The 15,277-nt window shown below is 31.7% G+C and overlaps 1 long non-coding RNA gene across 4 annotated transcripts; it reads left to right on the top strand.

Annotated features, from left to right (window-relative positions):
- Positions 1–11,632: 11,632 nt before the first annotated feature.
- Positions 11,633–15,001, top strand: LOC123298451. 4 transcript variants are annotated; one of them, XR_006535271.1, is made up of 5 exons: positions 11,633–11,810; positions 12,038–12,078; positions 12,151–12,374; positions 12,469–12,785; positions 13,798–15,001. It is a non-coding gene; the product is annotated as an uncharacterized LOC123298451 (long non-coding RNA). The 4 variants fall into 4 exon arrangements; XR_006535273.1 differs by lacking the exon at positions 13,798–15,001 and adding an exon at positions 13,646–13,710; XR_006535272.1 differs by lacking the exon at positions 13,798–15,001 and adding an exon at positions 13,288–13,513.
- Positions 15,002–15,277: the final 276 nt, after the last annotated feature.

Below are 15,277 nucleotides of genomic sequence, written 5' to 3'. Positions count from 1 at the left end.
CTGGATGAGTATGGTAAACACAGGAAGGAAGAAATATATATGTATATGTTGTAGAACATTGTATAACATGGTATATAACTGAACACAACTAATACATGTAAACCAAACAGACTCGAACTCGTAGAGTTTGTTATATAAATATATAGTTTATATTGGGTGAGTGAGATATACTGTGTGATGACGTGATGTGCAGAATGCGAGCGCAAAACGACACAAATATTCACCCCCGCGCATCATCACGTCCCCCGGGATACACCGTTGTTCCCTCGGGTCGGTATTGACTCTTCTCTTCGCTCCCTAGAGTTGGTCGTCAATACCGCAGGGAGCGACGCGCCACTGTCGAGACGTACCGAACCACCACACTATGCTACGAATATATAACAAGTTGTGGTGAATATGTTCTTTGGTTGTGAGACCAAAATAATTTTCAGAGTTTTCCTTTTTCAGTCAATTTTCGAATTCATTGATCAGTGATTGGATTTTAATACTAAGAAAGACTCTATCTAGCGATAATAATAATAAGATAATCTATAATATAAAAATGAATCGCTGAATGTGTTGCTAAGCGGAAATCTCGAAATATTCCTTGAAGTACCAGGATGGTTCTTGCGGAGAGAAAAATTTTAAAAATTGCCTGAAAAAGTCTAAAAATAATACTTTTCTATATTCCCATACAGAAGATTCGTAATAATAATTAAAAGTCAAAACTTATCTGTTAATTCATATAACAAAACAAACTACAAAGTTTATAAAAAAAAAAGTAGGAAAAGTATCGCAACTATAAAATACTCGAACAGCAAATATGGTAGAGTACATTTAGATATGTAATGAAGTAGGCTGATTTATTTACAGTTTTGCTTGTGTTAATTATTTTCTTATTTACTTAAACTAACCGAGATACTCCATCTCCTTTATGTTATAAAACATTAAAGTTGTAAAATATCCTTGTAAATAATAGACTTACAATCCATTCGACATAATGATTAGACGTACAATGTAGAAAACGTAAAAAAAAAAAAGAAAAATTTTTACTAACTTTAAATTTGGAGCAAAATTATTTACAACCAATGATTAATACCTCAATTATTAAATTTTTATCGTGAAGTTTGTGCCAGAACTCGAATAATTAATAATTTTTATAAGATTAAATAATTATTACTTATAAGTAATGGCATAAAAAAAGTAATAACACTTAAAATGATAAGATAACAACAAATTTGATGTCCTTTTTCGAGATGAAAACAATAATTTTCTATTAGCGAATTAATAATACACCAACGTATACTCAACATTATACCTCTACGAAATTTGTTAAAAGAGAAAGTGCAAACATTTTATGTTTATACATGTGAAACACAAATAGATATATCGCTATTTTGATCTTTTGTCTATACAACTGTTTATAAGGAATACTTCGTGGAGCCTCTGAACCGTGACGAGTTTTCTTACTACGTATACAATTTTCCTCTTATATCTCTCCCCCACGCTACTCTCTAATGTATTATATCTTTGCTTTAGTATATTTTTCTCCGTTCAATTTTTCCACTAATGTTAGACAACCATATAGATGTTTATACTTTTGTTTTCAGGAAAATATTTTCATTTCCTGCTTTTAAGATTTTTTGTTTGTTTTTCCCTTATTTAAAATTATATTCTTTAATTTAGTTTTGGTTTTTTTTCAGTCGTAAATGTATAACAAAAATAAACTCACAGCTTTTTTGATAATATTGAATAAATTTTTTTTTTTTTTTTTTTTAAATTGAGTAAAAAAAAAGCAATTTTCTAGTATTGCGTGCGTGAGAAACAAAATTTACTTTTTTTAAAAGCACTCTTGTGTTTTCATCGTTTAAAATATTGAACACGCGTATTAAAAATACCTCCCTAAATGGTTTTGTAAATAAAATATCTTTGTTATTTTGTTTTATTTAACAGAAATATTTTTGAAATAATATTAGATTACCACAACAATTTCTAGTGAATATATTTGTACAGGGCACATTTGCAATATTATCTGAAAAACTACTCTGGGGAAAATTATGCTGAAAGTTTTGTTTATTTATTTTTTTTTCGAAATAAGCCAATTTGTTGCCAAAATTTTAATTTTTTTCCTTTTTTGGTATATCGGACAGTCGGACAAAGTTTACTTTACTTATGAGTGTTAATATTGACAACTCAATGGATAAGGTAGATTTTAACGCAACTTTGACTATTTAATGGACATTGTGCAATTTAAACAAATATTCGAACAAGGACACTTTAAAGTTTTGCTCTTTAAACTGATACATAGTTTTCAAGAATTTTTATGTCTATCGTAGTTTTAATAATTTTCTCCCAATTTATTGATAATGGAAATGAAATTATTATTGCATATACTTTCATTGAATTGAAAGTTGATTTTTGAATAAAACTACTTTTAAACGAAAAAAAGAAAGAATCCTTACACACTATAAATGCGAAAGTAAGGATGTTTGTTTGTCATGGCTATCTTTTCTGACATATACAATGGATTATGACTATTTTACACTTGAAAAAATTGAAAATTGTGCAAATATTTAAGCTGCGTAAAACAATTAATTCGAACGGTGGGAGGGGAATAAGTGAGAGAAAGAGGTGGCTTCTACTTTTAAGCCCAGTGAAACGGGCGACTATCAAGCTAGTAATAACATAAAATCATTGTAAGAAAATTCCAAAATTTCATATATTGACTCTTGTACTCAAACCAGATTGAAAATGTATCACAGTCGATAGTTTTCAGAGACTAGTTTTGCAAGTAATAGTGTCATGATATCCTGCACTATGTGAAAGAATGGAAAAATAGTCTCTGTTCCAACTAAATAAGAAACATAATTATCCCTTAGAGACTTATATATTATGTTTAGTCACACTTTTAAAACGGTTCATTTGTCAATCATGAATATAATATTTTATAATTTGTTTTACAAACTGTTAACAAATGTTTATAATTGATAATAATATTTTTTAAATGTTTTTTTTTTCTTGAAAAGACAACATGTTTTCTGGTTCTGGTGCTGTTTTTATGACAGATAATAATAAAATATAGATATTAATTACTTTCAAATTGTGTTTACTCAGCAATTCCATTTGTAATTCCATTGATAATATAATTCAATTAAATTGTATTTAGAAGGTTTTTCATAACATTAATTAGAATCTTGTATGAGAATGTTGCAATTTTGATCATTGTTACGTGAGATATTTATTAGAAAAAAAACTGTATACAAATCGTCAAAGAAAAAAAATTTTTCGTACGTCAACTCTGATTTTATTCATGTCATATAACCGCTTTGCTGTGGACGAAAAAGATTCTATACCTATCGCGGGCCACTTAGTTCCAAACAAGTGGCCCGCGAGGGTTTCCGAAATAATCCGTAGATTAATCCTATAATACTTAAATATATTATTCTAAATTATAAATTTTAGAGCAACTAAATTGGCTTAAATTTCGTATTATTTTATAGATTTAAATATCTGGTTGTATAACATAAGGTGCTTCTTAATAATATCTCCATTATAAACTAAAGGAAGAAAGTAAGAGTGGATATGGGACATAAACTGTAATGGGTTTATTTTACGACATTTCTTCTATGCATTTGTGAGTATCATATCGTGTATATTTCTGTAAACGTTAGAAGTGCTAGAAGTTTTTATATATACAGAATGATTTCAATTATACACTATATGAGTTGGAGGTCAGAATCGTGATATCTCCCTAGTACTATCCTTATACTAGGCACTTCCCGTCGCCTAACAAAGAATATTGTGTTAAACCCTTCGCCTCTCTTGCTTGCACTTTCCCCCTCTCCCTCCAAAATACTCGCGATATAGATAATGCTTACTTTTAAAGAAAATTCATCACATGCTATCGAAATTGTATCCATCCCGTATGTAAGTTTACCAAACGCAGTAAAATTGTTTTGCTCGTAAAGACAAATAATGTATACAGTTGTAAGTAATAATTTTATAATGCAACTAAAACTCTACCACATTTAACCTTACTAAGCTACGGCCAGACACGATGGAGATCGTCATACAAAAACGAAGGTAACAAACTAAAGAACAGATATTCAATATATTTGTTCAATATTATTCGGTACTATCCTATCTTTGTTATTGTATAATGTTCTCTTTGGTGTGTAGCCGCAGCTTTATAAATATTGCTAATCGTATAACTAACCAGAGAACTTTAGATAGGATATATGAAGGTTACTTGCTCGATTAAAATACTCTGTATATAAACTGCAAATACATTCTTCTATGCTCAGTTAAAACATCGAATTTTAACGTTGTTAAATATATTGAGTGCTTCGGTAAGATAAATTTCTTTATTTCTTCGGTTTTACGTGACTTTTTTTTTTTTTTGTTTTAACTCCCAACCAGCAAACAAATATCGTGCGATAAGGTACATGGTTTGAAAAAAGAGTAAATTAAATGACACTACGCATGTGCCTACAGTTAAAAAAACAATTTAATTACTAATTAGATCTAGAAACTCAAGTTTCAAGATTTTAGTTCATAAACTATCGACTTTTATTAATATAAAATGATTATTTTCTCCCAATTACAATTGTTCACTACCAAAAAACTCTCTATGAAAACAACATAAACTTATATTAAATAACAATATAAGCCAAATAGAAATCAATAAATAATCAATTTGTTACCTGTATATATTTTACGTTGGAACCTGTTTGTTTTTTTAATATACACTCCATAATAGTCCATCGTATTGCAATGAAATATACTGACAGTGAGTTCATGAATAATTGTGTATTTATAAGCATAACAAATCACAAACGACAATAGGAAATAAAATGTGTTCGACGCGTTTTGTTTGCGTTATTTCGCTCGTATAATACTGATTATAAGGTTTATGTATTATATATACACATAATACAGTAAAAACTGTTTATAAAAATTGTTTGTACGCACATAATCATCTGAAGACAAAATACAGTTTAATTATAATTTTTGAAAACAGAAATTGTTTTATTGTATGATATAATAAACATTAGGTTAGGATAGGTAATATTGGCTGTCCACGAAGGCACACTTAGGCTATAGAGCCCATTGTGATACCATATAATTTCATTTATCAGCTCCTCAATTTGAGAGGCTGAGTGCTTCTCCTTAACGCATATACCATGCACTACATCAGCTCGTCACAATTATTAATTAAATTAATTTTGTTGCGACGGCGGGAATCGAACCAGCTACCCTAAGCATACCGCGGACGGAATAGGTTAACCAACTGAGCTAATAGGGCTTGGAAAACTTCATTCCATTTAAGTTAAATCAGGCTAGAAAAAATGGAAGCTTATGTATCATAAAACCATAAAAAGCAGAAACAAAGGTTACAAAATATCGATTCTCAGATATGCATAACAGAGAACATATCTGTATTTCTGATGAAGAAAAAAATGAAAACTTCTGATTTCAGTTTGTCAACGGTTTTGAAAAAATAATTCGCCGCGAATAACTATTGACTGGTCCACTTATTGAGTTTCAAAATACATTTATTAACAATTGAACAAGAAGCAAGTATCATAAAAAGATTTTACGAGCGTTATCTGTAAGTATCTTATCCCAGCTGTGATTTTTGAGATTTACCACAACCACAAGTGGTAACGCAAGTGGGGTGGCTACTTTCAACACATACTAGTTACAGATTCTTCAACTACATCATCAGCCGTCCTTTTTTTTCAGAATTACAAAGAAATTTTTCAATTTTCCCATAATGTGGAGGTCAAACAGCTTCTAATGGACTTTTGACCTCAGCTTACGAATAAAAAGTGATAGTACTACTATTTGAAATCGGTCTTGAAAAGAAACAAACTTATATTAAGTGTGAGCGATTTGTATCATTTAAATGATGCTTGTCACAATCTTATACCGATAACAACTGATGAAGAATAACTTCGAGTATACCAATGTCGTTCGTCATGGATTGTTTTTACTGTTTCGGTATATAATACGAGTATAGACTGTATATATGTATAATAATGTATATATTTGTTATGTTTGCTAAAACAGAGGCAGTTTTCAAACTGTAATAAATCTTAGTGTTGTCTCAGCGAGGCATTTAGTCACATTATTATGTTATTTACTAGAAAACCTTGTTCACTGTTATTTACGTGTTATATAATAATATTATTATGAGAGTACATCCCAAAGGATATGAAGATTCTCTCAAGGTACCTACTACTATACCTGTACAATCTACGTCAATGTGCGCGTAAGGATCACTCATACCTTTCTTATACTTATTCAGAACAATAAACAATTTCTTTTACCACATTTTATGGGTATTTTATAAATGTATTTTGTACAATTCAAGTAAATAAAAATACATTTTAAAATATTATATTTTTAATTGTTGTTGTTTAAATCTTGTGGATAAAATGTACCGCCTTTGTGGATTTAATCCAAAAATATAGTATTTGCTGTATTTTTACATGTTTGAGTATAACTTGTGTCAATTTGTACCATATTCAGCTATCATTGATATTTGGTATTCTTTGAGTACATAAAGCGCTGCCATCGATAATGGCAGGAAGAGATATTTTTAATATATTATGTACATCATATTAGAATGACCCAGTTAAATAAAAGAATTGAAAGTTGGTAGAAAAAAATTTTGGTATAGGTGTTCATAGAATCATCTAATTAGTCCATGTCAATTGGGTCTTACGATCTGCAGATCGTAGGACCCATATAGTAGGACCCATCTTGTAAACCGTTAGAGATAGAACAAAAGTTTAAATGTAAAAAATGTTCCTTATCAAAATATAAACAACTTTTGTTTGAAACATTTTTTTTGTAAACATCATTGTTTACCCGTGAGGGCGCAAATTAGACGTAAATTGTATAGTATGTATTATATAAATTGTATATGTATGTGCAATGTGATAGAGTAATCAACACTATTTATGCATGGTATTTAAACAATTTACTCAGTCAATTGTTTGTTTTCACTTGTTATTTATAGGCTATTTAATTACTTATACGACATAAAAATGACATAATGAACAAGATTAAATGTTAATATTATTTCTATGGTCTGTTTTTTCGTTAGTAATTCATTTTTTGACCGTGAGTCTATTTCTTTATCACGATAGGCTTGAAAATTAGGGGTAAATAATGAAATTTGATAATGGAATAAGAAAGATCTCTCATGTGGGCAGAAAAAAAAACAGTCTATAAAAAAATAATATATAAGATTCATGTAAACGAACCACTCTATAAAGGAATTTGATTTATGTAATAACTCAATAAAAATCAAAAGTTATACATAACCATAAAGTTTTTTTTTTTTTTTTTTAATAAATAATATTAAACATAAATAATATACAAAACTACATATAAAAAATTGTGAAGAATACTTATACCGCAAAAGATCATAAAATAATAAAAAAACATTACAGAAAGTGTAAATGAAGTTAAAATGAATTCAATTCAAAGTTAAATTTATAAACGTTTTACACTGTTCAACGTAAAAAGCTGTAAGGAGTTTTCTTCTTCTATACTTACGGCTTCTACGTATAGTATTAAATGTAAACTAGAAAGCAGACGGCGACGGTATTCAGTAATACAAAGCACCATTCATTCAACTCAGTGACTAGGTACTAGCTAAAGTACAAGAACAAAAAGAGGAATCAAGTTACCACTTGCTGTATGGTATAGATGAACTCTTTATGTTATAAGGGAAAGTGCTTAATTTCGGGCAGCTACTTTAAGTGCTACTTTTGGGCAGCTTGTTTCTGACGTAGTCCTAAATTGCTGAACAAATACGTTTGGATTGGTAGGCTAATTTTATGATTTTTTTCTGTACTGTTGAATTTGGACTTTATAGAAAAAGTGCAAAGTTTCATTGCGATCAGTATTTGTGGCAGCAAAATTATGAACAGGCACATGGTTATATACGGACTATTTCAAAATTGTACAGCATTGTTTTATATACTCGGTTCTTATTCATTAATCAAAAATAACGCGAGGTGTTGTGGGACACCCGGCTGGAACTGTGTTCCTATCGCATCTTCGTACATTATAAGTGTAGTGCATTCCGTTTTTTTATTTAAGATACTTTTCTGAAAATTTAAGGTATTAATTTTAAGTGTCAAATAGTTTAAAAAAGACGCACTTTTGATTTATTATTCAACCCATTATTTGCGTACATAACTTACATTTGGTTTAATCAGGATATTTGTTATGACATAACATAAAATTGCCTTGCATTTCCTTTAAATTATCTCTATTATCTCTGATTCTTTACAACTTATTTTTTAAACGATAAAACATAAAATTTTGACAAAAATACAAGTTGACAAATTATAAAAATATTTTCTCAAAATTCATGGGAATCAGAATCGATTGAAAAAGTTTTAGTTTCCTGGGTAAACTAGATGAAAATAGTCGGTTTTTTGTTTTTTTTTTTTTTTTTTGCACATTTTTTGGTTTTGATGCACTTTTTTTGATTTTACCTCCCAACCAGCAAACAAATCGAAACGAAAACAAGCGATAAGGAACATACTTTCAACAAATAAATGTGGTAAATTAATACAATAGTAAGTTAATATAAGTTATTTAAGCCAAAACCTATTTTAAACTTTCCCTTATATGCCGCCGACGACAAGTAAATGAACGAACACAAATACAAGTTTTTATAGAAGAAAAGTGTTGGAATGAAATTGAGTGAAAGTTGTTTTAACATAACTTCATGGTTGTTTTCTATGTATTCTATATCTGTGTGCGAACGACAACGATGCGATGGTGGATTTTCATGACATTCTTAAACTTAAACTTTATTATTTTATAAAAGTTAAATGGCGTTAAAACAACACGTCAAAGATTACAAACATTCGACGACTATAGTAACATTCTGACTGGTTATGTTATAAAAGGGATTTTCAAGACAAGCGGACGGAAGTTTACCTCTTACGAATATCAATATTTTATACTATATATGTAGTAGAAATACTTGGTGTATTATTATATGGAGAATTTGGAAAATGTCGAAGAAGTTAATTAAATGAATACATGTCCACTGTATATAAATTCAGGTATAAAACAATTAACAATTTTGTATTTTCAAGAGTTGTCATGGCTGCATGGGTCAGATTTTGTAAAATTTTAAGAAAGTGCAACGAAACCTTACTTTTTTCAATTTAAAAAAAAACCTCATTTATTTTAACAATGTCGTTACAAGTGAAATCTTTCAAAATTTCAAAACTCCCGACAAATTTTTCATGGGCGGAACCCTGAACTCGTAGTTGAAACGAAGAATTAAATGGCCTCTCCATTAAATGGCCTTTTTAAAGAAACAAAAAAAATCAAAATACCTCTTCCTTTTTTGAATCGGTGTCTTAAAATTTAAGACTTAATACATTACAATATGGTTTTGATAGAAAAAATTGCTGTTATTTCAGATACCTACCTATATCTACACGAAAAATTTGATCTTGAAAACCGTATACAGCAAATCAAATACACGTTTCCTTAGAAAGTATTGAATAACGTTCATAAGACATCCTATATTAGTTGTAGTTTAAAATTTTTTATTGTAAATTAATTTAAAATTTTTCTTCCAGGTATGAAAAAAATTTTCAATTGTTCAGTATCATACTTGATGTGGTGAGTAGTAATAAACAAGTGTATTGTTTGATAATATTTTAATTTCAAAAAATTTCAATTTGAAAATCAGGATATTCAAATCAAGTCAAGTCTATAACGTCGGTTATAGATAAAAGTCAGGAAAACTGAATCTAGAAACTGTTAGAAACTGACATGTAAGCGCTAATTCGTGGTCATCTTATGGTGCAATATCTTTTGAGTAGATTATGAATTTTCACTACTTTCTGCATTCGAATTTTTTGTGTAAAATGATTTTAAAAGATAAACGGAATTCTTGATTATCCAAAAAAATTGTAGAAAATTTCAGCTTCGGTCTGAGTGTGTCCCACCTCAGAAGAGCTACTTTACTCTAACCTTACCTATCTATGATATATGACAAAACACTTTGATTTTGGATAAAAATTTTCACAATTTGATCATATCAGCCACAACTTCAATCAAATTATTAAATTTTGACGTTTCTGTTACTTCATTACATGTAAATATGGGCAACTAAAAAATCACGTCATTTCCCTTCTTAAAGCGTACTTTTTACAAGAAATTATAAATCAAGTATAAATAACTTAGAACCTTTAATAGTGAATGCATATCAGGTGATCTGAATAAATAAGTAATGATTAATCAATTGTGGAAATGTCTATTATTTGATTAAGAATGACCTCTTCAGCCTAACTGCTTTTATTAATTTTACCGATAACATTTAACAAACTCTCGTTCAGTGTTATTGTTATTATATGAATCTAAATAATAGAACCGTGTTCACAAACTAACACACTTGTTCACATAATGATGGTTTTAATTCGCTTTACCTAAGAAAGTTAAGAAGCAAACATTATTATTAGGTTATATATATATAATATATATTATGTAATATACCTATCCATATAAAATTGGGTAAATTCATATTCTGTGGCCGGAAATTGGTTGTTTCTAAGACTTTATTACTGTACTTCCGTTCACCTTCAAGTAACAAGTTAATATATAACAATTTTCTAATCAAACTTGCCTCTGTGTTTAAAGTAAATTTAATTATTAAGTTTAGGTATAATGCAAGTAATAATGTGGAGGGAGCTATATAAAAAAAAAACAGAAACCAGTTTAAAATTTCAGAATTTCTGTCATTTTTTATTCTAACCATAACTTGATTAAGATATTTCTAACAAACTGAGAGGAAGCGGTATCTTAGAAAGAGAAAAAATATAGTTCTTTAAATAGTAGTTGTATTAGCGTGGTAAGTCTGTCGCTGCAACGAATACTATCATATTTTCTCGTAGCAGATATCTCGAATATTAGTCCTAGGATAGTGGTTTTGATTCTCCTCGTCAGAAAAACAAATTATTTAATTAATATTGGTGATTAATGTGACCCGGTTATGAAAGAAGCGTAGTTAGTGTCTCAAAAAAGTTGAGGACCTCAGCCAAAAAGATGTTAACGCACATTGGATAACATATTGGGCCTTAGGCCTCCGAGTGAGTGTCAGAACTGTCCTTCAACGAACTAAAGCACGAAATTTAAATTAATACAGATGATTGTCAACAATATCTTAATTTAAATTATCTCTTGGTGAAGTGTGTTTATACTTTTGTGTATATCATTCAGATAAAAATCCAATTGGGTTAAAAAATTCATTTGGGATTTCAAATATTATTTGAGGATTTATTTAACGTTTTCAATGCATCACACCAAAATTAATATAAATCGGTGTTGTTGAAGACAACTTCATAAATCGGTGTTGTCTTCATAGCCATTAATTTACACAGGGCCATATTTTTTTTTTTGTTACTAACAGAAAAATTATTCTTTAAAAAAACTTACAGAACTAAATTAGTTTCCTAGGTGATCTAGATGAAAATGATCGGTTTTTGGTGTCGTTATTTTTGTTGCACTTTTTATGCATTTACTTCGCAATCAGAACCAAAAAAATCAGAACGATAACATAGTTCCAACATACATGCAGAGTAAGAAAATGAATAAATTTAAAACGATTCTCAATTTGGTTAGAGAAACGAATATATATAAGATGTCGCAGTGGAAGTCTTTTTGTTGATCGGACGGGTTATGGCGCGCAATTTCAAGAGAAGATCTACTAAATCGATATTAGTTATATGAAGTTGGTACTACTGTATTTGGTACAACTTAAGTGTCAATGGATTTGAACAAACGTAAGTAATCTCAATTAAATTTCAATATTCTGTTTATTCAATTTCTTTTTTAGTAAAATTTTGTAAATCGTTTCTACTATTCACAATTACATTTCTTTCGGTTTTATCAAACGTATATTGCAAAACAATGGTGAATTTAGTACAATTTATTTGACATGTGAATGAGTAGATACATAACCTAGGTTTTGTATTTAATAAAAATAGAAAAAATTTAATATTTGTTTTAGGACAACATACTTAATACTAATATTGGCGATGATGATTCCTGGTGAGTTTCTTTTAAAGGTAAAGGTGCATACGGATATGTTACTATATTATTTTTTTTTTTTTTTAACAATAGGAATACATATACATATGCACATTCGGTCAAGGGCCGTTTGCCGTTACAGTACGGGCGAGATGTATGGATCTTCGAATCAATTGGATCGTCTTCACCACCACCTGGTGCCGCGAAATGGAGAGTGGTTGTCCCTTGTCGTTAATATGCGGCTATTGGCCAACACTAATGGGACAAGGGCCACTCGACGGGTCGATTAATGGATGCACCCGGAATCACCACACACGGTAATAAAAAAAACTTAACTAATATTATTTCCTAAATCTAAAATATATGGTAAACCTCCAACCTTTTATTAATGTCAATTTTTATTTGTTTTAGAATATGTCCTTTTTGGCCGATAAATTAGTTTGGTAAAGAAAAAAAAAAAAGAATCAGATAAATGCAGACTTACATATTCATTAACGAAACGGGGCCGGGGCTGAACAACCGGACGGCCAGGAGAGATTCGCAGCAGCACACAGCGGATTCACTGGGTGATCCTCGAGGTATACTAGATTTTCCTTTATATCGTGTTGATCGAATCGGTTTGCATGCGGTGGTGTGCCGTTGATGGGCGATGTTGAATTCCCAGACAACAAAGGATGAAATAACCATGCGGTCGTCCACTCGAAACTTGTATCACCAGGACACTACTCGTGAGTACCGGTCGTTGTTTTTTTTTTTGTTTTATTGTTTCTGATTAATAAGTCGTTGTCGATCCATTAATTACAATTACGATGTTGGTCCGATTTGATTAAAGTTCGATTTGATTTTACTTCTGTTTATTAATCGTTGTTGATTTATTAATTTTTTTTAAATCCACGATGTCGGTCCAATTTTAATTAATGTCGATTTTATTTCACTTCTGTTTATTAATCGTTGTTGATTTATTAATTTTTTTAAATCCACGATGTCGGTCCAATTTTAATTGATGTCGATTTTATTTCACTTCTGTTTATTAATCGTTGTTGATTTATTAATTTTTTTAAATCCACGATGTCGGTCCAATTTTAATTGATGTCGATTTTAATTTTTTTTTGATCACGAATCAATATAATAATTCCGAGCTCTTTACTTGCTCGATGCAAAGGTTAAAGTAAAAGTTCTTTTTTTTTATCAAGAAGACCATCAGGTCACTTGTTGTTTTTGTTTTATTAGTGCCTGGTGCCGCCGTGATCCAATCACGACCTTTCGCGCCGTGTTTACCGCTTGCGATGCTGCGTGCGATTCTCTGTTTGTGCGTCGTGTGCCTGGCCATTCGGGTGTCCACTTTCGGCCATTTTTTTATTTTTATGAATTGTAATGAGAAAAAAAAATTGTATTTTAAATGCATCAATAAATAAAATTAGTTATGACCTTTTTCCTTTTTTTTTGAAATGATTTTTTGGGGAACTCAATTGTTTTTAATTTTAGATTAAATTTGAATATTTACTGACATTGTTTGTTTTTTTTTTTGTAAATTTTTGTAAATTTTTTTTTTTTTTTTCTTTTTATTTGTTCGGTGGGTGTGATGTAGCCTAAGTCGACACTCCTCGTATACACACACTTCCTCAAGCATTCATTCTTTGGACCCAATTGGCAACAATTAATGAAGTTTTAATTTATTTTACTTTTTTAATAAAAAATTTTTTATTTTATTTTTGTTTTTGTTTTTTTTTTTTGTTGTAGCCTTGGATCCAGGAGGGTATTATCCGAGTGGAAATATGAGTATCGTCTCATCCACCCCCACTGGCTAAAATGCTACGGCATTTCCTCTACTCTCTCATTGTAGGGCTTAATGTCTTCAATGTGGGCTTTATATCGCGTATGAGTGTCTACGCACTCTAGCTCGCATGAGACCGGTGACGTGAAGCGTAAAATGCGTCGGGGCGTAGACCACCTGGGTATGAATTTCTGCGCCTCGTCGAAATTGGCCAATCCGTGCACCTTTTGCAGGACCACTTGGCCTTCGGAGAAATGGTGTTGCTGGGGCCGTTTTGCGTTGTGAAAACGTCTGAGGCGTTCGTGTGCCTTCTCTAGGGCCTCATTAACGTTATCCTGTGAGGGAGGGGGTTCGACACCTACTAACTCCTGGAGGTTCCAACGCAAGCCGAGAGGGCTTTCCATTTCCCGGTTTAGGAATATTGATGCTGGGGTGTTTTGGGTGGCTTCGTGAAACTGGCTATTGTGAGCATGTTGGAAATAATGTATGTATTTGTCCCATTCCCTATGTGATGGGGCGTATTGCTTTAGCAAAATGGTCAGTTTCATTTTGAGATCTCTGTTTACTCTTTCGGAGGCGTTAGAAGAAGGTCGATATGGGCTAGTGAGGAGGTGTTTTATCCCCCATTTTAGGCACATGTGTTTGAATTTAACACTCGTGAAACACCTAGCGTTGTCCGTAGATAGATATTTGGGGGGTCCGTAGCGAAGCCAAATCTTGTTCAGAGTGTCAACGGTTACTGCTGCAGTGACGCGTCTGACGGGTATAGTCTCCAGCCACTTGCTGAATCCGTCCAGCATCACTAGGGTATATCGGAACCCATTCCTGGAAGCCACTAGGGGGCCTACGTGGTCTATGTAAACACGTTCCCAGGTGTGTTTAGGGACCGTTGATGCTAAGGGTGCGCCTGAGGCGCGGTTTGATGGTTTACAGCGTTGACACTCTGGACAGGACCTGACATATTTTTGGACGTCCTTATAGAGACCCGGCCACCAAAAGCGACGGGCGATTCGACGATGTGTGACGCAAATTCCACAATGACTTGCCGTTACGGAGTCGTGGTAGAAGAACATTATCATGTTTCTGATGGCTTTGGGGACGGAAATTCGTCTCAGGCGATGTTTCCCCACGAGTTTCACCAGGACGTCAGATTTGAGGGCATATCCTGTGACATCTTCCCCAGATTCAATTCTGGAGATGATGAGTCTATCTTCTTCCTGGTGTTTTCGTAGAGAGGCAAAGCTTTGGGGCACCTCGTCCAAAAAGTGGATTTTAGCGCCATCAGAGGGTGATAGGGGGTTAAATTTAGGGAGGGTCGAAACTTCGGGGGTACCTTGTATTGTGAAAAGCCTACTCAAGGCGTCGGCCACGGCGTTACGAGTACCACGAATGTGCTCTATGTCAAATTCGAAACGAGACAGTTTTAATGCCCAGCGGCCCACACGA

The sequence above is a fragment of the Chrysoperla carnea genome, chromosome 4 (genome assembly GCF_905475395.1).
Source record: "Chrysoperla carnea chromosome 4, inChrCarn1.1, whole genome shotgun sequence".
NCBI classification, from domain to species: Eukaryota; Metazoa; Arthropoda; class Insecta; order Neuroptera; family Chrysopidae; genus Chrysoperla; species Chrysoperla carnea.
This window is presented reverse-complemented; position numbering and strand designations above follow the sequence as displayed.